Source organism: Panthera uncia, chromosome D2, assembly GCF_023721935.1.
Source record: "Panthera uncia isolate 11264 chromosome D2, Puncia_PCG_1.0, whole genome shotgun sequence".
NCBI classification, from domain to species: domain Eukaryota; kingdom Metazoa; phylum Chordata; class Mammalia; order Carnivora; family Felidae; genus Panthera; species Panthera uncia.
This window is the reverse complement of record NC_064818.1, coordinates 49,378,463-49,403,463: the sequence shown is the minus strand read 5'-3', so window position 1 is coordinate 49,403,463 and position 25,001 is coordinate 49,378,463. Positions and strand designations below refer to the sequence as shown.

The window sequence follows — 25,001 nt, the reverse complement described above, 5'->3', positions numbered from 1 at the left end:
CACTTTCCTTCTTATTTAAAATTAAATCTTTCCAGGGATTGGACACTAAGAGCTGACTTACCTGTGCAGTGTCACAGTGTTCCTGGACTGTTCCCCTCTATTTCCTAATCACAGTCCCTCAACTTTCCCAAGGTTTATTCCCACTTCAGCTTCAGTCTCTGCTTAACCCTCTACTCCTTAAAAATAAGGCCTTCCCAGGCTCTTCTTCATAACCTAACAATCCCTTATCTCCCCTTTCTCAACATCCTAGTCTCATTTCCTGCTTGTTTTTTTGTATCACCACTCTGTTAGTTCGATTTGTTTAGCTAGAAATTGAGCTCTCTAAGGATAGGGATTTTTATGTGTTTTGTTTATGTGCTGTGTCCTTAGCACCTTGAAGACTATCTGATGCACAGCAATTGCTGAATAAATGTTTGTTGGATGAATCAAATGTGTGGGGAGGTAAAATACTGAAGTAAAGTACTGCCAGAGCAAAGAAAGAAGAAAAATGTAAACATAAGCTTAGCATCTCCTCTCCTGCTGCCGGCTTCTTAGCACTCCCAGATCCCACGTTCTGAGATGTGTGACCAGAGTCTGTGTTAGATAAATAGGTTAAGGACAAAAAGGCAGGGGGCACCAAACTGTGTCTTGTAACTGAGAAACACAGGCTTGGGTCTGGGGATGCAAAACAGCTCAAGGACCCTGGCTCTCCAGCAGTTTGTTCTCTGCTTCTACGGTACTTCTTGGCTTCATTCTTCTGGTGCCCTCACATGGCAGAGAGGACATAGCTGCTGCGAGCTCTAAAATAGTATCTTTAGGGGTACCTGGCTGGCTCAGTCAGTCAAACATGTGACTCTTGATCCTGGGGTTGTGAGTTCAAGCCCCATGTTGGGTGTAGAGCTTAAAATAAGTGAGTAAGTCAGTAAGTAAATAGTACCTTTATAGCTCTCAGTTGGAAAGAACATTTTTCTCACTGTCTGCATATAAAATGCTGGAAAGTAACTCCATTTGGTCTAACTTGGCCAACTCTTCCAACTACGGTCTCTAACCAGTCCAAGCTCCTCTGCTCGCCATATGACAGACCAGTAAGTCAAGAGGCAAGATGTTGGGGCAAGGAAAGCAACTTTATGTGGAAAGCCAGCATACCAAGGAAATGGCAGACTACTGTCCCAAACAACCATGTCCTCTAACAATGAAATTTAACCTTCTTTTATGTCACCAAAAGGGGGAAGCGGGAGAGGGTTGAGTCAATGGGTGATTAATATCTGTAGACATCTGAGGAAAGTCACGTAACTTCTTTGTCCTTGGTCAATTGATCTTTGTGTACAGACATCTGGTCATGTTGTTCCTGTAAATCGTAGACATAGCATAGTCATTTCTGCATGTACTTCCTTATTTCCCCAAGAGAGGTAGGTTTCGGGGTGTGGGGGGAGGGAAGCAGTTTTCACAAATCTTAGCTGTAAGCAAAATTCCTTCAGTGATTAACATGCCTATGTGGAGGGCCCATCAGAAGTTTCTAAGCTGTAGGTCACAGCACCCAGGGAGATAGAAACAATATGGAGTCAGACATGCTAAGCTTCTCCCTGGAACAGATCTAAGCTCTAAGAAAGCAGGAACATTTTTACTTTTGCTCACTGCTGAATTTTAAGAGCCTAGAATAGTACATGGCACAAAGTAGGTGCTTAATAATTGCTGAAGGGACAAATGAATCACTGTGACAGGAACAGGATGCTGACTGGCAGCTGCACTATCATCAGATGAAATGAGGGAGGTGTTGTTAGCCCTGCCCCCCACCAAAAATATTAAATAGACCAAGAGAGGACGGGATGCTGGGCAGCTAAACTATTAGGTGACCACCATAGAGTCTAAAAGTCTTTATGATTATTTTTTTCAATCAGAAGTAGTAATTTTCCATTGTAATCTAAGAGTGCCTTTCTGGGAGAGCTTTGAGTGAAGGGGTTAAGGATTAAGATTGACATGAACTGTGGCCATCTTCCACGTGTTAGCATGTTGGGACGAAATGCCATCTTTCTAGTAAAAACTTTTACAGAAATAAGAAGATTAAATGTGTAAAGGGACTGACGGATGGATACATAGGCACACTTAGATCATTTTAGAAATTGGTAAACAATATCACACTTGAATTTTAAAAAATTTAAATGTAGGAAGGAATATATGTAGTGCATTTTCACAGATTAAAAGAAGGAAAAGTCCGGGGCGCCTGGGTGGCTCAGTCAGTTAAGTGTCCGACTTCGGCTCAGGTCATGATCTGGTGGTTCACGAGTTCAAGCCCTACATCGGGCTCTGTGCTGACAGCTCAGAGCCTGGAGCCTGCTTCCGATTCTGTGTCTCCCTCTCTCTCTGACTCTCCCCCCGTTCGTGCTCTGTCTCTCTCTGTCTCAAAAATAAATAAATGTTAAAAAAAAAATTTTTTTTTAATAAAAGAAGGAAAAGTCCTCTATGGGCAACTCAGCAATATTTCCTAACATTTACATTAGAGATTTAAAAATCTCTAAAATTATTTAAAAACATTTTTTAATGTTTTATTTAATTTTGAGACAGAGTATGAGCAGGAGCAGGGCAGAGAGAGAGGGAGACACAGAATCCAAAGCAGTCTCCAGGCTCCGAACTGTCAGCACAGAGCCGAACGCAGGGCTTGAACTCATGAACCGGGAGATCGTGACCTGAGCCGAAGTTGGACGCCCAACCAACTGAGCCACCTGGGTGGCCCTAAAATTATTTTTATATTCTGGTTAGTCAAAATAGGAGTTTTTCCAAAAATGTCTCCTGAGGAAATAATAACAAATGTGCAAAAAATTATGTAAAGTCACAATTAATTACAGTTACTTATAATAGAAAAAAAACCCCACAACTGCTAAAAAACAGGAATTAGCTAACCTGTGGTATATTCATATATAGAATAAGACCAAAGTCATGTTTTAGAACACAATAACACAGAAAATTATTCCCAGGATACTGTTAATTGAAAAAAGCATGATTGGAGATCATGATGTGGAGCATGATTCCAGTTTTATTTAAATACCTATCATTTGAACAGTGTGGTTCTCTTGACAAAAAGGATTAAATTATTACTGGTGGATTTTATTTTTTTTCTTTGTGCTTTTCTGTGAATTTTGAATTTTTTGTGTGTGAACATGTATTTCTTTTGTAACAACATCGAACACAAAAGACCTTAACATATTTGTTTGTAATTTTTCCAACATTCTTTGTATATAGAGCTTAAATAGCTAACCAGTCTTATGAAGTACTCCTGGTTATATTTGACATGCTGAAATTTATACTGAGGCATTTTTTTATTAATTTTTTTCAAAATATAATTTATTGTCAAGTTGGCTAACATACAGCGTGTCGAGTGTGCTCTTGGTTTGGGGGTAGATTCCCGTGGTTCATCGCTTACATACAACATGCAGTGCTCATCCCAACAAGTGCCCTCCTCAATGTATACTGAGGCATTTTAAAATGTATACATCCTGTGGACCTTTTCTTCTTTTTGGCTAGAGGGATTTGGTCCTGCAGCTTTTGTTTCTGCCATAATTGCACATGCTACCACTTTTCAAATGATCTGCACCAAAATTCCCTGCAAGAAGAAAGCATCTAGGAGTTACTGCAGAGAACCCACAGGAAGCATAAAATGAAACTTTACCTGTAACGGAAGTAGGTAGGAGTGCCTGGTTGGCTCTGTCCATGGAGCATTGGACTCTTGGTCTTGGGGCTGTGAGTTCAAGCCACATGCTGGGTGAAGAGATTACATAAATGTGACAGAAGCCTCGATTTGCTTTCTCTTGTAAAATCTACCACCAATGGGATGCTAGCAAGCACTGTGAAGAGCTCAACTACGGGATCTGTGGATAGAATTAGAACAATGTGGGAGGAATGGACAAGGTAACTTCAAGAGGACTGATTAATTAAAAGAATAGCAGAATGGTGTAAGGCACATGGGAAATCAGAAACATTTCTTGTTTTCATGCAAACAGGCTTGAGGCTGGGAGGTGGGGGCAGACGAAACAAATAGAAGCTGAAGCAAATCCACTTTATTACTTAAGAAAATGTGTTCCTAAATCTGTCTTCACAGGGCTGAAGTGATTCCACAGGTCCAATATGTTTTGCTCTTTCATTCAAGCCCAGAGAAAACACTGGTATCACCACTGATCCATTTTTTTAATGTTTAATTCTTAAAGAAAGTACAACTTTTATTTTCGAGTGTCTCAGTGATGTTCATGGTTCCGCATTTGTATAACAAAAATTGACAGAAAAATATGTTGTTTACCTTGAGAGGAACAAAGCAGTCAGAAAAAAATGTAGAGAAGTGTCAGTCACTCAAGAAAGAATGTAGATTTAAGTAATAGTTGCAACAAAAGTCTTTAAGATTTTAATCATCTTAATTGGCAAGAATATACTATAGTTTCAGCAAGAAAGCCCAAACTTAAGAGAAGATAGATTATTTAAAATAAGTTTCCTACACCCAAAAAACAAATAATCCAGTGAAGAAATGGGCAGAAGACATGAATAGACACGTCTCTAAAGAAGACATCCAGATGGCCAACAGGCACATGTAAAGATGCTCAACGTCGCTCCTCATCAGGGAAATACAAATCAAAACCACACTCAGATACCACCTCATGCCAGTCAGGGTGGCTAAAACGAACAAATCAGGAGACTATAGATGCTGGCGAGGATGTGGAGAAACGGGAACCCTCTTGCACTGCTGGTGGGAATACAAACTGGTGCAGCTGCTCTGGAAAACAGTGTGGAGGTTCCTCAAAAAATTAAAAATAGATCTACCCTATGACCCAGCAATAGCACTGCTAGGAATTTGCCCAAGGGATACAGGAGTGCTGATGCATAGGGGCACTTGTACCCCAATGTTTATAGCAGCACTCTCAACAATAGAGAGGGTGATGAGCCAAACCATAAGAGACTCTTAAGAACTAAGAATAAACTGAGGGTTGATGGGGGGTAGAAGGGAGGGGAAAGTGGGTGATGGACACTGAGGAGGGCACCTGTTGGGATGAGCACTGGGTGTTGTATGGAAACCAATTTGACAATAAATTTCATATTAAAAAAATTAAATAAGTTTCCTATAGAGAACTACCTTAAAGAAACAATAATATGGGAAGACTACTTTGCTCAGAATAGTTGAAAAGTTAGAAAACTTTGTATGTCTAGTAACAGAGCAGTGGTTATATGATACATTGTCATATATCCACCCACTGTAACAGGATAAAAATATTAAAATGATGGTTATAAACACTCTGTAGCAGCATATAAATATTTATGCCCTAACGTTAGTTAAAACTATAAAGGTGCCTGGGTGACTCAGTTGGTTAAGCATCTAACTTCGGCTCAGGTCATGATCTCCCAATTTGTGAGTTCGAGCCCTGTGTCAGGCTCTGTGCTGACAGCTGACAGCTCAGAGCCTGGAACCGGCTTCTCTCTGTGTCTCCCTCTCTCTCTGCTCCTCCCCTGCTGTCACTCTTTCTCTCTCTCAAAAATAAATAAACAGGGGCACCTGGGTGGCTCAGTCGGTTGAGTGTCTGACTTCAGCTCAGATCATGATGTCATGGTTTGTGGGTTCGAGCCCCACGTCGGGCTCTGTGCTGACAGCTCAGAGCCTGCAGCCTGCTTCAGATTCTGTCTTCAGCTCTCTCTGCCCCTCCCCCACTTGTGCTCTGTCTCTCTGTCTCTAAAATAAATAAACACTAAAAAATTAAATAAACATTAAAAATATTTAAAAAAACTATAGATATAGCTTTGTATGGTTATATATATATATAGTTAAAACTATATGTATTGTTTTATATATATATATGGCATATCTTAAAAAATTAATGGAAGGAAACACTCCAGTATATATTCCATTTCATTATTTTTTTTTCTTATGTGTGCTAATAATATCAGTTAGAACAGGGGTGTTTTATTTTTCATCTTCCAAAATTTCCATACTGTGATTCTATGAAAAAAAAAAACTTTTAAAAAATTCAGTCAGGTTTATCCCAAGATTAAAAAAAAAAAAAAAAACAAAAGAACTACTCTGAGTTAGGCCCCTCTAAGAATCTGAGGTTAAGCTGACCTCATGTTGATTTTCTTATTTTATAAAACATAACGGAAATTATAAAATTTACTGTATTTTTACATTGACATGGAATATATAGTTTCCCCAGGTGTCCACATTTCTTTTAAGGCACAGGCATTTCTTCTACTTAGGATTAGATGAGTAATGCATTTGGAAATTATTTAAAAAATAAAAATTTTATTAAAACGAGAGCTAATAGTATCATTATCTCTATTAGCTGTGGTATAGAGTTGTGAATACACTAGACACATGCTCACTAAATGTGTATTAAATGGATCAGTGAACTCATGGGACTAGAGACACCTGAGTCAAAAGATGGTTTTTCACGGGATACCTGGGTAACTCAGTTGGTTGAGCGCCTGACTTTGGCTCAGGTCATAATCTCATGGTTCTTGAGTTCAAGCCTTGTGTCGGGCTTTGTGCTGACAGCTTGGAGCCTGGAGCCAACTTTGGATTCTGTGTGTGTGTGTCTCTCTCTCTGTCCCTCCCCCCCCCCCATCTCAAATAAATAAACATTTAAAAAAATCCAAATTTATATCCGGTTTAAATTGATTTCGAAGGACTATCAAAGGAAGCTTGTATTAAAACAAGGACTCAAGAACCGGTCTAAGGGCAGCATGGATGGCTCGGAGGTTAGACCTACTGAACTAGGTTGTGGGAATTAGAGGGAGAGGATAATGTGAGCTCATAGGAACCTCAATTCTGTGATTATTTTTACTTAGCAACATCTGGAAGAGCCAAGTCCTTCTCCACAGGCCATATGTATCCACGAGGAAATGCCAGAGCTGTCCATTACTGGGGCCTCTCCCTGCTCACCAGCCAAGGTTGCTACCAAGAGTCCTCAATCTGCTAAGAGTAGGATTGGGGTAACTACCTTGATAAGCTGGATTTCAATTTTTGTTTGTTTAGGATAAAGAATCTTCCTGCCTTGATAGGATGTACTGGACTATTTGAAAACTGTGTCAGTTGGGTGAGGCCTAGACACAAGCTGGCCTATGTGAAAAATTTAGTTTAATGGGTAAAAGGATGCCTCCACCTTAAGCATGAAAACCAGAGTTTACAAAAAGTTAAACATTCATTGTAGAAATGGCCCTTCTTTAATAGATGTGAGGTGATAGGTCTCCCTTAGTAACCAAATTTGTCTGTAGAAATTCCAGTGTATTCCACAGTTCCCTATGTAGGTATTTCTGGGATTCCCTGCAAGATGCTTATAGGGCAGAAACTGGACACAGTTTTTGCCACTTCAACCATCTAGTTGCTGCTCTCTGTCCTCTGTCAGTGTATTTTCTGCCAACTCATCTGAACCCACTGCTTCCATAGATCTCATCCCCTCTAGCTGGATGCCTCTTGACTATTTTCCCCCAGGTGGGCACAGTCAGGTCCCTTAATCCCCCATAATCGCCTTTTAGATGGTCCAAAGCTTTATGAAGGCTTGTAAGGCTTTAAGGCTTGAAGGTTTTATGAAGGTTTCAGAAGAAAATAACAGCAAAGAGGATACAAAAAGAATGTTAGTTATGGCGGCCTTCAAAGCCCCTTCATGAGGTCAACTACAAGGTGTACCTCTTTCCCCAACTCCCCCTCCAGTGTAGCCCCCAGCCTGCTGCTTAGCCACCCCCAGGGCAGTGCCCTCTAGCACATCTCTCTTAACTGGAGTCTAGGCCCCCAAACACTAAAGGTCCCCAAGCATCCATGTTTCCCCACGCCTTTCAAGGATGACTGGCAATATTCGTTCATTGAAGGGAAGAGGCCACAGGAATAAGGTTTTTGTGCCATCTTTCCTAATCAGATGGGGCCCCCAAAGGTGGGGTGACCCGATTGGGTGGAAGCTGGAGGTACTGGCAGTGAAAGAATTCACCCAAGGCAGAACAAAAGAGACAGAAGTTGACTGAATGAGTACACCACCAGGGAGCCACAGGCAGGACAGCAAAGGAGAGACTGTCTGCCATGAGGGAGTGGTGAGGGGCCACAGTTATAGGATGGAGGGAGGGAGGACGGGGATAGAATTTTCCCTTTTTGGTAATCTTAGGAACTGTGCCTGGTTGTAACTGGTCTCTTAGGGCCTATGGTTGTTTCCAGGTGGCCACTTAACGAGACCGTTTGCGTTCAGTTCAGTGGTCGGTGGTCGCCATGGGCCTTTTTGCATTGCTCAAGTTTCCGTTGCTCAAGCGTGTTGCCTAAAAGCAGCCTCTACAGTTTTCTCAGAAAGCTCTGGAATGAATCAGAACTCTGAAGCTTAACAATGATACATTTTCCTAATTCAGGGTGTTTCATTGTCCATGACGCCAATTATGAGATAAAGAGCCGAGGCCTGGGATGGGCTGCACCAGTCCCAGCCTGTTCTTTTTTTGACATTCTTGGTGGCGCTGTAGGGTGAGGAGAGCATCAGGACTCCAGACAGACCTCTCTTGGATGCTGGCTCTTCCATCCCATCTCTGCAGCCGAGAGAGACACATTACTTGGCCACATGCATTCATGTACCACATGCACTCGTGTGTACGAATAGGACATTAAAATTCCACACTCAGAGAAGAAACATTTCTCTGTTGGCTATATAAACTGTAGAAAGCTACATCTGTTTTTTAAAAATCTGCCCACTTGACATTTCTAAACAGAGCCTTTGGCTTGCGATGGAACAGAGTACATCTGCATTTGCATTTTAGGTGTTTAGGTGCATGTTTAGGGCTATGGGTGGGTACTGCATAACCTTAGGACCTACTCAGGTGGCTTTTCATGGAAGAGAAGAGCGCTCACCCCGCAAAGCAAACCCAACCCACCACCCTTGAAGAGCCAGTCTGCTTGCAACTTTTCCAGCTGGAAAATAAAACCTACGAAAGAAGAGTTATGAAGAAAGACTAGCCCTACCAGATATTGAAAGGCACAATAAAGTTGGAGTAATTAAATCAGCTTATAATCAAGGTACAAGTAGCAAATCAATGAAACAGATTACTGAGTCTAGAAATAACCTGCATATGTTTTGAATTTGACATGTAGGATAGTATTTGGAATTAATAAGCCAAAATTAGATTTTATAATAAATTACATTTGAACAACTGCAAATTTAAGAACAGTATAGCAGTTGGTTCCTTACTTTATGTCCTACACCAGTGTAAATTGCAAATGATTAAAACACACTTAAAGAATTGAGTAATGGGGCGCCTGGATGGCATCCAACTTTAGCTCAGGTCATAATCTCACGGTCCATGGGTTTGAGCCCTGCATCGGGCTCTGTGCTGACAGCTCAGAGCCTGGAGCCTGCTTCAGATTCTGTGTCTTCCTCTCTCTCTGCTCCTTCGTGCTTTCACTCTCTCTCTCTCACTCTTGCTCTCTCTCTCTCAAAAATAAATAAACATTAAAAAAAATTTTTTTTAAAGAATTGAGTAATAATAGTGCTGGAAGAAAATACCCATAATTTAAAAAATAATTTGGAGTGGGGAACCTCTTGGGGTCTGATATGAAACCCAGAAGTTATAAAGCACAAGGTTAATAAATTGGGTTATGTTTTTAAGGATGTGAAAACTTCAGTGTTGTAACAATACTGCAAAAAAGTACAAACAGTTCAAAGGCTGAAGTAGGAAAAATTGTGAATGTATATGATAAAGATAGAGTAATTTCATAAATACATGTGTATATTCTTACAAGAAGAGTAATGAGCAATCCAAGAGAAAATGAGGAAAAGATACAAATAGGTAGTTCACGAAGGAAACGTGTTTCTGGGTATGTATTTGTGTGCGTACAACCAGGGCGTTATAAATGCACACTTAGGATTTGTGAGTGGGGGTGTTCTTAATTTCATTCATAATTAAAGAAATGAAAAGTAAAAAAATACAATTTTCACCTACTGGCAAATACTGCATGCTGGCAAGGACGTGGAAAAGCCAACATTTTGCTTTCAATTATTATTGTTGAGAGCAATATGACTTCATCTATCTAAATTTGCAATGTGCATCCTTTTTAAGCCAAAGATTCCACTTCTAAAGATATGCTGCCACAGGTACACAAAGATATAGGTACAAATAATTTAACCTCAACATGGCTTGTAATAAAAAACGACTGGAAGTTACCTAATGGCAACGAACGAGAGGCTCATTAAATTATAGTCTGCTCAAACAATATTCAGTTCTTAAGAAGAATGAATTAGATCCGAGTATACTGACATGGAAAAATGTCCACGTATATTGAGTTTAAAAAGCAAGCGATGGAACAGTATGCTTTGTGTGATTCCCATTTGAATATTTAAAAAAGTATTATATACAATTCAATTACATGGATATAAATCATTTCTTTTTTTAATGTTTATTTATTTTTGAGAGAGAGAGAAAGAGAGAGAGAGAGAGAGAGAGAGACAGAGTGCGGGTGGAGGAGGGGCAGAGAAGGAGGGAGACACAGAATCTGAAGCAGGCTCCAGGCTCTGAGCTGTCAGCACAGAGCCAGGTGCGGGCCCGAACTCACTAACTATGAGATCATGACCTGACCTGAAGTCAGACTTAACCAACTGGACTGAGCCACCTAGGCACCCCATTCATTTCTTTTCTTTTTCTCTTTCTTTCTTTTTCTTTCTTTCTTTCTTTCTTTCTTTCTCTCTCTCTTTCTCTTTCTTTCTTTCTATTTTTATTTATTTATTTATTTATTGACAGAGAGAGTGTGTGCAAGCAGGGGAGGGGCAGAGAGAGAGGGAGAGAGAGAATCCCAAGCTGCACTGTCAGTGCAGAGCCCGACATGGGGCTCAAATTCACCAACTGTGAGCCAAAATCAAGACTCAGTCTTGACCCCATTTGGCGTAACAGACTGAGCCACCCGGGTGCCCCACATGTATGTGCAGAAATTATTTCTTGAAGGATATAAAGTAAACCATGGAGTGTGGTTGCCTGTGGCCACGTTAACTGAGGAATAGGGAGAGGGATTTTACTTTTCACCGTGTACCATTCTGCATAATTGAAGATTTTACTCTGAATATGTACTATTTTTATGATATATGTCAAATTTAATCTTTGGGAATAGTCTTGGCTAGGACAGCAAATTATATATAGGAGGTGTAGGTATCTGTGTTTGCCTCAAGGTTGAGGAAGCCACATGGGGTTAGGAGCACATGTGATCACTTCACAAACGGCTCCTCTACCTCTTGCCTTGCTAAGAAATCCGGTGTGGCAGATCACCTTTGGGCAATCCTGAGGTGAAACAGGAAAGTCTCCAAGGAACCTTCTGTCCATCTTTCCTCTTCTCTTTCCCTTTCCCTTTCTGCAGCTCTGCCCTGCTGTGGTGCTGAGCAGAGGGTGGTCCCTGGCACCGCTCTCCCTCTCTGGGCTTCAGAGGGCCCCCACCCTGGGTTTGGTACTAGCCTGTCACTGTACCCCCATCTTACCTCCCTCTTGAAAAAAGAGATGGCACAAGAGAGTAGCCATTGTAACTGAGAAGACTCTGCCAGACTTCGTCTACTAGGCTCCAGCATGAAGGTTCTGGAATGGAAAGAACTACCCCACGTCTAATTACTATAAATGTGCTTGTGCATTAGAAAACATTTGAGTCGCTCAATGGCAACAGCTTGAGAACTGCTCAGGGCATATTAGGAAAAATGAAAAGTCTTTGATGTAGCCTGCATTTGTTGTCACTGTGGAAAGAAAGTTCTTACTGAAGGAACTCTGGAGTTTGACAAGTCTTGAATGTTTTTGTCTTTCCTCTTTCCCCTTTCTTCTCTGGGAAGCCAGACAGCATCCTTATAGCTGAGTGTTCATAACTGCCTGAGGAGATGGCTGCTGAATATTCTTCCAGCTTTACTTCCTTTTCTTCTATACCCAAAGCAGCATTTAAGCTCCAGTCAATTGTGTGGAAATGAAAGGATTCTCATGACAGGATGGGAGGCTAAGGACCTGGAAAGTTTCATTATGGATAAGTCAGTGCCCTCCAGGAAAAGCTGGTTGGCAGTTGTTTGACTTTGCTGGTGAGGGGGGCGCTCTGAGCTCCCTGGGCAGAGAGGGTAGCTGCCTCTGGCCTACACATTTTTTTCAGTCTGGAATATATGCCTGAGAAGTCACTCTCCATAGTTACAGTGACTTATTTGAGGTTCGGAGCTCCCAGTGGGTAGGGAGATGTCAGGTGTGTAAGCCAGAGGCTGTGTGTTGCAGTGTGGGCATGTATGTGGGCTTCAGACAGGAAAAACTGAGACCAATTATATCATTTCTTCTTCGGGCTCTGGTTCTGGAGGCTTCCTGCTTCAGATGGCTTGTTCAGGAGGAGTAGACTCTCAGTCCCTCTCAGTGTGATGCTGTGATGTACCTGCATGGTCACGTGGTAGAGTATATATGTGTGCGCGTTCACATGCGTGTGTGTGTGTGTGTGCGTGTGTGTGTGTGTGGGGGTGAGAGACAGAGAGAGAGAGACAGAGAGAGAGACAGATGGGGAGAGAAAGTGATAGAGCTAGAGATACTTTGAGAAAGAGAGAGGTTTAGGCTATACGTGAACTAATTCACACAAATGAATTGTTGCCATATATTTGTCACGTAAGAGCTTATAGGGACACCTGGGTGGCTCAGTCGGTTAGGCCTCCGACTTCAGCTCAGGTCATGATCTCATGGTTCGTGAGTTTGAGTCCCATGTTGGGCTCTGTGCTGACAGCTCAGAGCCTGAAGCCTGCTTCAGATTCTGTGTCTCCCTCTCTCCCTACCCTTCCCCCACTCATTCTCTCTCTCTCTCAAAAAATAAACATGAAAAACATAAAAATAAAAAGAGCTTACATTTTATGCAAACTCTGTTAATTAGGGTGTAGGCTAACTTTTGATAAAATTGCTTATATCTGCTTCTCAAATTAGAGTCTTCTCCAAATCATCTTATTGGTAATTGCACCATTCTTGGTGACAGTAGTGTTAGAGCCAAGGAATTCAGAACATCTGGCTCCCACCTATCCAGCCCATGTCGTGTCCCCCCTAGAACATTCTCTGGGAAGGCACACCCAAATGGAACACATGGAAAGTAAATGGCCAAAACCACATGTTTGGCAGTTGGTTTTGAGCTTGAGGTCTCAGTCCACGGAACTCTAGTAAAGCCAACTGGACCGTATGAGCGTAATGTTTCATTTTCCCCGAGCTAGTTACCCAATCCTTCACCTGCCAGCTGCAGGGGAATCGAACACAGTGGAGAGAGAGAAGAGAGAGAGACTACGGGAAAAAATGTGATTGTTTCCAACCCAGTGCCTGAGATGGCCTAAGCTTCATCTGGAGGCGTGGGTTCCGGCTTGGCTGTTGACAGAGAAGAGGGGGCGGAGCAGTGCAGAGAGCAAGCCCTGGGTCCTCTTCCCCCTCCAGCTGCAAGCCTGAGAGCAGGAAGGAAAGCCACTTCCAAGTGCATTCCGCTCCTGAGTGTGCATTCCCCTGCATGATGATCCTGCCCTGTGGTGTAAGTGGCCCCATCAGCATCCTGGAGTCAGACGACCAGACCAGTTCACACAATCACTGCTGCTTCCGGTGGTGTTTGCAGTGGGAAGGGGAAGAGGTGAAGAAGCCTGGGTGTGAACGGGGTAGAGGGATTAGAAGGAGCCTCTGGAGTTTGAGGCTCCTGGAGAACCTTACAAACCACTTGGTCTCATCCACACAGTTTGGAGATGACATTTATGTAAACAAAGTGAATTCTACCAGCAGGAGCAGGATTAGACAGAAGATCTCAATGGGGAAACCATGTACCGCACAAGTCCACCCCCAACCCCCCCGCAGCCCCCACTCCCCGTGCTCTGGGACCCATCATATAAACAAATATCCCGCAGAGCCTGAGTGGCTCAGTCGGTTAAGCGTCTGACTCTTGATCTCGGCTCAGGTCATGATCTCACAGTTTGTGAGTCTGAGCCCCGTGTCAGGCTCTGCGCTGACAGCGTGGAACCTGCTGAGGATTCTGTCTCTCTCTCTCTCTCTCTCTCTCTCTCTCCCTCTCCCTTTCCCTCTTCCTCCCTCTCTCTCTACCTTCTCCACCCCCCTCTCAAAATAAATAAATAAACTTTAAAAAATTCCAGCAACTGGCAGACTATCCCATCTTTAATAATCATGACATTTGCTTTTGTGATGCAAATTTATGTTTATAAGAATTTTTTTTTTTCCCTTAGCACGTCACATAGTCCCGGAAATTATAGAGAAGAATTGTTATTAAATTAGAGCTAACAATGGATATTTTTCTTTTTAGTTTGGGCTTCCAGGCCATGCCCGCTGAAACATGTTAAGAAACCAACTACTGTATGCGATGCGGTGGTTCTAAAGGCTTTCGACTGCTTTTTCACAAACCGCTGTCCTCATTTAGCCACAGTCCATGGAGATGGAGAAGGTAGAATCTTCCCAACATAATGACTGTTCTTCAGAATAATTTCATAAAAATAGACCTAGCACAGCCCAGTTATTTCTACTCTTGTGAAAAACAAGTGAAGGGTCTAAAGCATGCCTTCAGGAACCAGTCCTGGGGGTGGAATTGGCATTGCTGTGATTCTCCTTATATTTCTGATTATGAAACCTATTTATGAAAATACCCAGAGAAGGTTTTGGAGGAAAAGCCATGAGCTAGGAGAAGATGGTGAGTGAGTGAGGAAAACTTGCTTTATGTGACCCGTTGAGCTGAAATTGGATCATGATACAAACACAACAAAATCATTGTCAGCGGGGACTCTGGGATTTCAGAGTTCTGTTAGACCCTGTTGATCTCTGGTTCAAGCAAGGTCAAGATCTAGCTTATTTCTCATTTGACAGAGAATTGGGGCTGCGTCTTCCATCTCAGGGGTAGAGAGAGGCCATGCGGTTGTCCTCCTATGTGATAATATCTGTTGTTGTAAAACTTGTATCCTCTACCCCTACTCTTTCCAATTATAAGGGTCAAGATTTTACCATCTTCTTAAGTCAATAGTAGGGCACGTGAAATTGTAGCATGGGAAATCTTAGATTTCGGACCCAGATTTTAGGGTTTAAGTTCTGAATTCACCACTTCTTAGATAAGGAACCTTGGGCAAGTTATCCCTTTCCTACTGTGGTTTCCCCACTTGGAAAAGAGGGATCTATTTAACCAACATCAAAGAATAGGTGTGATGATTATATGAGAGAGCATGGGCATAAAGGTGTAGCATAGAGCTTGGCACCTGTTAAGCTCAGTAAAAGCCAGTAGTGAAGTGCACCTAGCTTCTGGTACATTGTATTAATTTAAAAATATTTGCCTCATTTCCCTTCCTTTACTCCTGAAATCCAACAGTCTACCTCCTAGGATCACATTGCTAGTGTGCGCAATAATCGTTTTAAGCTAATTAAATGTTTTTATCTGTAACACATGTCTTTTATATTTTATGACTCAAATCACCAAATAAGCACAGATATTTTCTGTGACTAAGTCAGATTCTCTCAGTACAGGAAACAAAATTCCTGAGTGGGATGGAGAGACCAAGAGGCTCCTGAATGTGTTGATATTAGAGTAACACGTTAGATCAGAATCCTCATGGTATGGAAAAGTCAAGAGCTCTTTTCATTAGAGTTGTTTGGAAAGGCAGCCTGAGAATAACAGAAATGAGGACCCCTGGCTTAGAAACAAGCTAAGTATTTCTGGAAACCACATACATTCTTTCATTTAGTGAAACATATTCTCCTTATGAGCATAACACAACCGACCTCCCAGTGCTGTGGTGATGTGTCCTAGTCTTGCCAGGGCTCTCTTGGCACATTGCTAGAAGATATCAGAATTCTTTTCTGAGAGTTTCAATGACCTGCAGGGGACACAAACAGACTGTTTAAGAGAAAAATTGGTAATCAACTAGTCCATGTGCTTTTAATGGTAGAAATATTACATGAGAATGAACCTCAGAATGAAGGAGTATTCAGCATGTTTCCACTGGACCCTTTCTAACCATTTATTAGGCACTTCCTTATAGTCAGGCACTCTGCTAACCTCTCCCATATGTTTTCTCATATAAGATGGGTGGATGTCTTTACTTTCAACCAGTGATCAAATGTCAGTATTATACTCTACAATCCTGGGACTGCTGAAATAGTCTTAGGGGTATATACATTTGAGCAAAGACTTCCCTTCTCTGTCATGTTTTCAAGTTGCAAATCCTACAGAAGGAATTCTAGAATAAACTTGTGTAAGGGTGCTACCCATTTCCCTTAAACCAGGAATGGAACCAGACTCAGAGAAGTCTGTTGTCCCAACTCATTCACTGACCAACTTTCACTCAGTGCATTCAGTGCCGGCTATCTGCTGGGCGTGCTTCTAGGCACCTGTGACACGTAAGTGAGCAAGATAAATAAGGCTCGGTCTCTCCTTATATTCTGGTTTATATTCTAGGCTCTAAAAGTTCCAGAATCATCCTAGCTCTCCAAAGAAAAATGGCATGTGCTAGTTTGAAACTCTGCAATGGAGATGGTCCAATGACTTGATTGCCTTTGTAGACTACAGTGAAATTTCCTCTTTGCCTCTTGGGTCTAAGTAAATGTCAGGAATACTGAAAGGTTGGAACTGAATGGTTCTATCAACAAATCCATACCGATTGGATGTAGTGGCATAAAATGGACTCAGAAACCCATCACCCTCCAGGTATGCTGCTCTGCTTCTATCATTTGTGACCTATGTTGGTGCTTTTGGAGTTCACTGGCTTCTTCAACTGTCATAGCTATAAGTACAAATGGGGCCTTAACCGTTGTTTACTCCTGCCCTGGAAGGTCACATATATGTGTCTACAGGTTCTCTGCTAGGCAAACATTATGATAATTATGATAAGGAGTCTTTTTTTCCAGTATCAAAAAATGATGTCTCCCTTCAAAAACAAATGAAAACTCAAACACAGGGTTTTCTGAAATTCACCCTCTCGATGAACCCTCAGGTGATTTGACCGTTCCTTTCTTTACATCTCTGAGGTCACAAAGAAGAGGACAGTCAACGTTAAACTTCTATTCTGACAAGAAGTTGAAATATAGTGGCTAAGTTCAAGGATCCTGAGGCTGGAATGCTTGGATCCAAATGTTTGACTCTGCCTCCAACTAGCTGTGTGACCTTGGAAAGTTACTTAACTTTTCTGTCCGTCAGTGTTCTCATATGTAAAATGTGGATGATAAGAATAGTACCAATTCCATCATTTGCCTATGAAGACTAAATGAACAAAAACATACACAGCATTTAGAAAGGAGCCTGGCACAAGATGAGTATTCAAAGTTAGCTGTCATTGATTATAGGTTTTATTGCATTGTGAAGCCTCTAATCATCCTGACTTTTCTCTGTAATGTGTCCGCTCAGACTTATACCTGTGGGTCCCTATAATAAACCATGTACTTAAGATTAGTCTGAGAATTCTCTGACCTGTTCTATTTCTTAAGCCCACAGGGCATTGTCTATGAGATGGTCATATCCCCTAGGTTCAAGGGCAGATAGGGATGGGGGGAGGGGGAGAAATGATGTGTGTTGTTTCCCATTTCCAGCACTAAATGGGTCGTTACTTTAACAGATCCTTAATTAAATTAGCTTCATCATTTGGGGAGCAACATCAGGAACTAAAACACAAGCTAAGGAGCTATAAAATTTCCTTGTTGTACCTAGTGGAACCTGAGGCCATTTGTTACCTTGAATTTGCCTAGTATTTAAAATATGGCAAATATTTTGAATTTAAAATTTTTTTATGTTTATTTCATTTTTGAGAGAAAGAGAGAGAGAGAGAGCGTGAGTAGGGGAGGGCCAGAAAGAGAGGGAGACACAGGATCCAAAGCAGGCTCCAGGCTCTGGGCTGTCAGCACAGAGCTGGATGCAGGGCTCAAACTCTCGACAGCGAGTTGCTTAACCAATTGAGCCATCTAGGCGTCCCAAATGTGGCAAATATTATTTTGGAGACCATGGTCTGTATAATTGGTTTAGGTTAAAAAAGGCTCACTTAAAATGTACAAGACAGTTGCACAAGTACTAGTGAGGGCAGCAGTAACTATATTTTAAAACTGCTTTTGGGGCGCCTGGGTGGCTCAGTCGGTTAGGTGGCCGACTTCGGCTCAGGTCATGATCTCGCGGTCCGTGAGTTTGAGCCCCGCGTCGGGAGCCCTGCGTCGGGCTCTGTGCTGACAGCTCAGAGCCTGGAGCCTGTTTCAGATTCTGTGTCTCCCTCTCTCTCTGACCCTCCCCCGTTCATGCTCTCTCTCTGTCTCAAAAATAAATAAACGTTAAAAAAATAAAAAAAAAAATAAAATAAAATAAAACTACTGCTTTTTCTAGGGGCGCCTGGGTGGCTCAGTCAGTTGAGCATTCAACTGCAGCTCAGGTCATGATCTCAAGGTTCGTGAGTTTGAGCCCCACATTAGGCTCTGTGCTGATGGCTCAGAGCCTGGAGCCTGCTTCTGATTCTGTGTCTCCCTCTCTCTCTGTCCCTATCCCTCACGCTCTGTCTCTTTCTCTCAAAAAGAACATTAAAAAAATTTTTTTAAATAAAAATAAAACTACTGCTCTTTCTAAATTGCTCTTCTTGGGGCGCCTGGGTGGCTCAGTTGGTTGAGCGTCCGACTTCGACTCAGGTCATGATCTTACGGTCCGTGAGTTCGAGCCCTGCGTCAGGCTCTGTGCTGACAGCTCAGTGCCCGGAGCCTGTTTCAGATTCTGTGTCTCCCTCTCTCTCTGCCCCTCCCCTGTTCATGCTCTGTCTCTCTCTGTCTCAAAAATAAATAAATGTTAAAAAAAAGAACTATTTAAAAAATAAAAAATAAATTGCCCTTCTTAGGGGCGCCTGGGTTGCTCAGTCAGTTAAGCGACCGACTTTGACTCAGGTCATGATCTCAGGGTTCACGAGTTTGAACCCTGCATCAGGTTCTCTGCAGTCAGCGCAGAGCCTGCTTCGGATCCTCTGTCTCCCTCTCTCTTTGCCCCTCCGCTGCTTGTTCTCTCTCTCTGTCTCTGAAAAATAAAATAAACATTAAAAAAGTAATAATAAGTTGTCCTTTTTAAATGTATAGGGACGAGGTCCCAGTAAGGAAGCATCCTTTCTAAGCACAGGGTAGCCAGAGCATGAAGCGCTATACCAAGGAACTCTCTGGTTGTTTGAATAAACCAGAGACCTGGTCTCTTACTAAGTTTTTGGGCAGGGAGATGATAATGGCTAGAATGACCATTCTGGGGACTTGGGGATTTTAGAAGTCTCCATTATTCTGCTTCTGATGCAGAAAGAGAAAGAATATGAAATCGCCCCTGATAACACAGTCCACATACACAGAGAGCAGTTCTCTTTACCCACAGCATGAATATTTAGTGAGAACGAACCTCAGTTTAACTTTGTCAGCAGGAGGATGCATGTCTATTGTAACATGCAAGCTGCTAATAGCTAGGAGGGCAGGCCTGGCCTAAGGCAAGGAGGTTTTTGGTTTTCTTCTTTTGTTGAGAATATGAACACTTTCCTGAGCCAAATTTTAATTAAGTGGTGATGGAAACAAAATTTGGTGACCAGAGGTAGTATTCTCTCCCAACTCTTTTTATTCCAATATCTTTCCAACGTACTTATTGTGTGACTGAAGCTTACTTATCTCTCAGTGCCTTAGTTTCCTAATATGTGAAATGAGATGAATAGGGGCATCCCTTCCATGGGGTTTTTATCAGAACTCCATGATATGATATATGTAAAAGGTTTATGGTACCTGCTTGCTCACAGTAAGTGGTCTGGTAGACTGACCCTTGAACAACATGAGCGTTTGGAGCCCCATGCAGCCAGAAATTCATGTATAACCTTAACTCCCCCAAAACGTAACTACTAATAGCCTACTGTGACAGGAAGCCTTACCGATAATATCAACAGTCAACGAACACATATTTTGTAGGTTGAAGGTATTCTATACTATATTATTACAATAAAGTAATCTAGAGAAAAGAAATCGTTATTAAGGAAACCATTTGGAAGAGAAATTCATTTTTAGTCAAAGAATCCACACTTAAGTGGGTCTGTGCAGTTCAAACCCATGCTGTTCAAAGATCAACTGTATTTGCTTTTATTGCTGTTATATATTCATGTTTCATAAGTACAGTGTTTGGATGACCACATAGACTATTATTCCAACAGTTTCTCTGAAGAGAAAAAACCATCAAGAAGCATGGAAGTATGCTTCATCTCATTTTCCTCAGTGACTTACCCCAAATGGGGACCTTCTTGGTCTGGTCAACACATCCACAGCTGACTTAGATCTTTGAGGAGGGGAGCAGTCTGTGTAGGGCTGATCTTTTATTTCTAAACCTATTAAATGATAGCAAACATCTTTCAGACACAAAGAAAAACCTAATTGAATGACTTATTTTATTTACCAGTATCACTTAGCCCCCAAGTGGTATTAGAGAACAATTTTGCTTTATTTTATTTTTAAATGTTTATTTCTTTATTTTGAGAGAGAGAAAGAGAGCGCGCACATGAGTCAGGGAGGGGCAGAGAGAGAGAACCCCAAACAGGTTTTGTGTATGGGGCCCCCTGGTGGGCTCGATCTCATGACCATGAGATCGATAGTGACCTGAGCTGAAATCAAGAGGCAGACGCTTAACCAACAGAGCGACCCAGGTGCCCCTAGGCTGTTATATATACTACTGGAAATTTTAGATAAGGATCTGAACTTTAGAAATTCAGCAGTAGGGGCGCCTGGGTGGCGCAGTCGGTTAAGCGTCCGGCTTCAGCCAGGTCACGATCTCGCGGTCCGTGAGTTCGAGCCCCGCGTCAGGCTCTGGGCTGATGGCTCGGAGCCTGGAGCCTGTTTCCGATTCTGTGTCTCCCTCTCTCTCTGCCCCTCCCCCGTTCATGCTCTGTCTCTCTCTGTCCCAAAAATAAATAAAAAAACGTTGAAAAAAAAAATTAAAAAAAAAAAAAAAAGAAATTCAGCAGCAAAACAAGGATATATGAAAGGCGTGCATCTCCTGTATCTATAATAATTCTGTACTTATTGTTCCTGAAGAGACATACAGGTTGTACTGTTCCTGTCACATCTGTCTTAAAAGAGTGGTTGGCGGACTTAAAGTGGTAAAATAGCCGAGAAAATAGCCAGGATGTATTCTGATTAAGCAAACTGCTGAGCCATATTTTGTTTGAGGGAAATAGAAAGAAATAGGCTCTCGTCTCCTTATATCAAGGCTTCATATAAAGTGATCAAAAAGCCTTGTTTTCACCTTCTTGTCCCAGCTGCCTTGGGGTTTGGGCTCCTCCCAAGAGCAGCAAAGCAGAGGGAGAGGGAGTCCTGTTTTTCTCAGGAGAATGATGGTGAGTCAGCCGGCCAGCAGGCCTCCACTGCACGGGAACGCTCAGTCCTGCTCGCTCCCTCCTCCACCTGGTGTTCTGGCTGTCCCTGGATTAGCTCCTAGTGCTGTATGCTCTGCAACAGACTTCACCGTGGGGTTCTAGGCTCCCCGCCCCAATCTCCTGAAATTCTTGGCACTGACTGTGTTCTGTGGCCTACCGAGAAATATCAGAAACTGCATGATGACCCGGACCAGCAGCATGGAACCCCCCATGCCTAGCTCCCCATAGTATGCAGTACTGAAATGGACAAAGAGGACTTGAGAAAGGAAGTGTTCCCTAATAGTGAGGAGTTAAAACGGCAGGCTTAAAGTGTAGGTTCCTGCCACCAATATAGAATTAAGCTGGGCAGGGTTAAACAGAATACCAGGAAATAGAAGAAATTAGCCAATAATGAAGAGTAATTATCTATAGTGACTCAGCATAATTGCAATTACACAGCATAGAAGGCTTGCCGCTCAGGCATGGGGATACCTCCACTCAGCCTTTCCCAACTGACCACAGAAAATGATTTGGGTGACTATTTTCACAGTTTTCCTAAAGATGACATAGAACATTCTAGATGCATAAGAGAGAAGTTAATTTCTGACATAGTAGATGCTTCAGGCCATTAGAGCTTAATTCTCTCAGGTGAAGAGAGGGTCCCCATTGTTCTTGTACTTCATGGATGTCTCTTTTTTTTCTTTTTTTTAGTATTTCAAGTTTTTATTTGAATTCTAGTTAGTTGACATATAGTGTAATATTAGTTTCGGGAGTCGGATTTAGTGATTCATAGCACCCAGTGCACATCACAACAAATGCCTTCCTTAATACATATCACCCATTTAGCCCATCACCCCCCCCCCGTTCCCCCCCCCCCCCCCCAGCAAACCTCCATTTGTTCTCTATAGTTAAGAGTCTCTCTTATGGTTTGCCTCTCTCTCTCTCTCTCTTTTTCTTTCCCCTATGTTCAACTGTTTTGTTTATTAAATTCCACATATGAGTGAAATCATATGGTATTTGTCTTTCTCTGACCTACTTCACTTAGTCTTGCTCCATCCACATCATTGCAAATGGCAAGATTTCATTCTTTTTTATGGCTGAGTAACACATCTTTATCCATTCAGCAGTCAATGGACATTTGGGCTCTTAACATAATTTTCCATTGTTGATAGTGCTGCTATAAACCTTGGGGTGCATGTGCCCCTTTGATACAGTATTTTTGTATCCTTTGGGAAAATACCTAGTAGTGCAATTGCTGGATTAGAGGGTAGTTCTATTTTTAACTTTTTGAGAAAACTTCATATTGTTTTCCAGAGTGGCTGCACCAGTTTGCATTCCCACCAGTAGTGTAAGAGGGTTCCCCTTTCTCTTCATCCTTGCCAAAATCTATTGTTTCCTGGGTTGGTAATTTTAGCTATTCTGACTGGTGTGAGGTGGTATCTCTTTGTGGTTTTGATTTGTATTTCCCTGATAATGAATGATGTTGAGCATCTTTTCATATGTCTGTTGGCCATCTGGATGTCTTCTTTGGAAAAGTGTCTATTCATGTCTTTTGCCCATTTTTTAACTGGATTATTTATTTCTTGGGTGTCAAGTTTGATAAGGTCTTTATAGATTTTGGATACTAACCCTTTATCAGATATATCATTTGCAAATATCTTCTGTCATTCCTAAGGCTTCCTTTTAGTTGTTTCCTTCACTGTGCAGAAGCTTTTTATCTTGATGAAGTTCCAATAGTTTATTTTTGCTTTTGTTTCCCTTGCCTCCAGAGACATGTCTAGTAAGAAGTTGCTATGGCTGGTGTCAAAGAGGTTGCTGCCTGTGTTCTCCTCTAGGATTTTGATGGTTTCCTGTCTCACATGTAGGTCTTTAATCCATTCTGAATTTGTTTTTGTGTATGGTGTAAGAAAGTGGTCCAGTTTCATTCTTTTGCATGTTGTTGTCCAGTTTTCCCAGCACCATTTGTTGAAGAGACTTTTTTTTCCATTGGATATGCTTTCCTGCTTTGTCAAAAATTAGTTGACTATATAGTTTTGGGTCCATTAATGGGTTTTCTACTCTCAAAGATGTATCTTTTTCAAAGATAGTAATGTAGATAGCCTATGGTTGGGGATGACTGTTTGGTCAGGGAGTAAGGTATATTTTCCTCATCCCCTGACTCAGGGCAGGTTTTGGATTTCATACAACTGTGAATTACCATTCGTTCATTCACTCAACAAATAACTATTCATCTCCTTTCCTTTTCTAGGCATTGTGCCAAGAACAGGGGATATAATGATGAACAAGAAACAGATACAAACAAATAAGGGATGATCTGTGCTACTTTGAGGAAAAACTCAAAGCGACCAGAAAAGAAAGAAAAATGATGGATCCAGGAGCATGGTGGGTGTGTTGGGAGGTAGACATACTTCAAAGAGGGACGTTACTAAGCATACACAAATGTTGTTGACCCAGCTTGGCCAACGCACCTATCTGGAAGGTGATGGTATAGCCATTCAGGCAATGTTTATGTATTTATGCACAAAAAAAAAATGTTATCTCTCTGCCTCACATGTATTTTATAAACACAAGCAATTCCTTCTGTGTATCACTGCCATGATGCTGGAAACACTGCATCGCCAGTAACCAGCAGAGAACCTGGGACATAGCAGGCATGTGATCATGTTGAATAACAACACTCACGAACAAATGAAAGGCACTTTTAGAACAATAGGATGTTGAATTTATGGTGTCATAAAATAAATCAGTTCCACATTTTGTCTATTGTTGAATTTTTGGTGACTATGAAACACCTTCATTTTCTTCTCGATCTTATTTACTGAAGCCAAAGCAATCACAGAGAATGTAAACTTCTTTATAAGGTTGTACTTCTCTTTCCTGTAAAAGGGAAAAACCTGCTGGTATAGCATGTCTTGTGTGTGTGTTGGCTTTAACTGTGTTGCTTCAGTTCCAGAAGTCGTATACTTCTGCAGTGATAACAGTATCAGACATCTACCTTAGAATGTTTTCAAATTCCAATTTATTTCTACATTTAGTCCTATAATTTATTCCTATATTTAAGGACCTTGCAATGCTTTAGAGATTTTCTTTTATCTTTAAACAACTCTAAAGCTTGCAACACAATTTTCTCCTCTAAAGGGTCTGTGTTATTTATGAAGCAATCATTTTGACGTTTCTTGAATTTATTTTAGAACAAGAAAAATCACATATTTATTAACCTGGTAGAATGATATGTAAAGAATTAATTTCTGGAAGATCAACAATTTGACACACCAGTAGGACTGATGCATGATGCTTAATTTCAATTGTCAACGTGGCTAGGCTATTGTGCCTAGTTGTTGGATCAAACACTAGTCTAGATATTGTCAGGAAGGTATTTTGTAGATGTTATTAACATTTACAATTACAGTTGACTTGAGATGAAAGCGATAGCCCTTGATAATGTGAGTGGTACTCACATAATCAGTTGAAGATCTTAAGTATAGAAACTAAGGTTTGGGGGAGAAGAAAGAATTTTGCCTTGAGACTGTAACATAAAAATCCTGCCTGTGCTTTCCAGCCTGCTAGTCTTCCCTATAGATTTTGGACTCAAGACTGCAACTCTTGCCTGAATTTCTAGCATACTGGCCTGCCTTAGGAGTTTTGGGCTTACCAGCTCCCACAATTGCATGAGCCAATTTCTTGAAACAAATGTCTTTATTTATAAAATAT

The 25,001-nt window shown here is 41.6% G+C and overlaps 1 long non-coding RNA gene across 2 annotated transcripts in view; it reads left to right on the top strand.

Annotated features, from left to right (window-relative positions):
• The window catches only part of LOC125932806 (uncharacterized), a 28,529-nt gene extending 4,482 nt beyond the window's left edge, over positions 1-24,047 (top strand). The window contains exons 4-6 of one of the 2 annotated variants that reach the window (XR_007460757.1): positions 14,234-14,371; positions 23,060-23,151; positions 23,539-24,047. This is a non-coding gene — a long non-coding RNA (uncharacterized LOC125932806). The remainder of the gene's footprint in view (positions 1-14,233; positions 14,372-23,059; positions 23,152-23,538) is intronic. The other variant, XR_007460756.1, reaches the window with a different exon arrangement.
• The last annotated feature ends 954 nt before the right edge of the window (positions 24,048-25,001 follow it).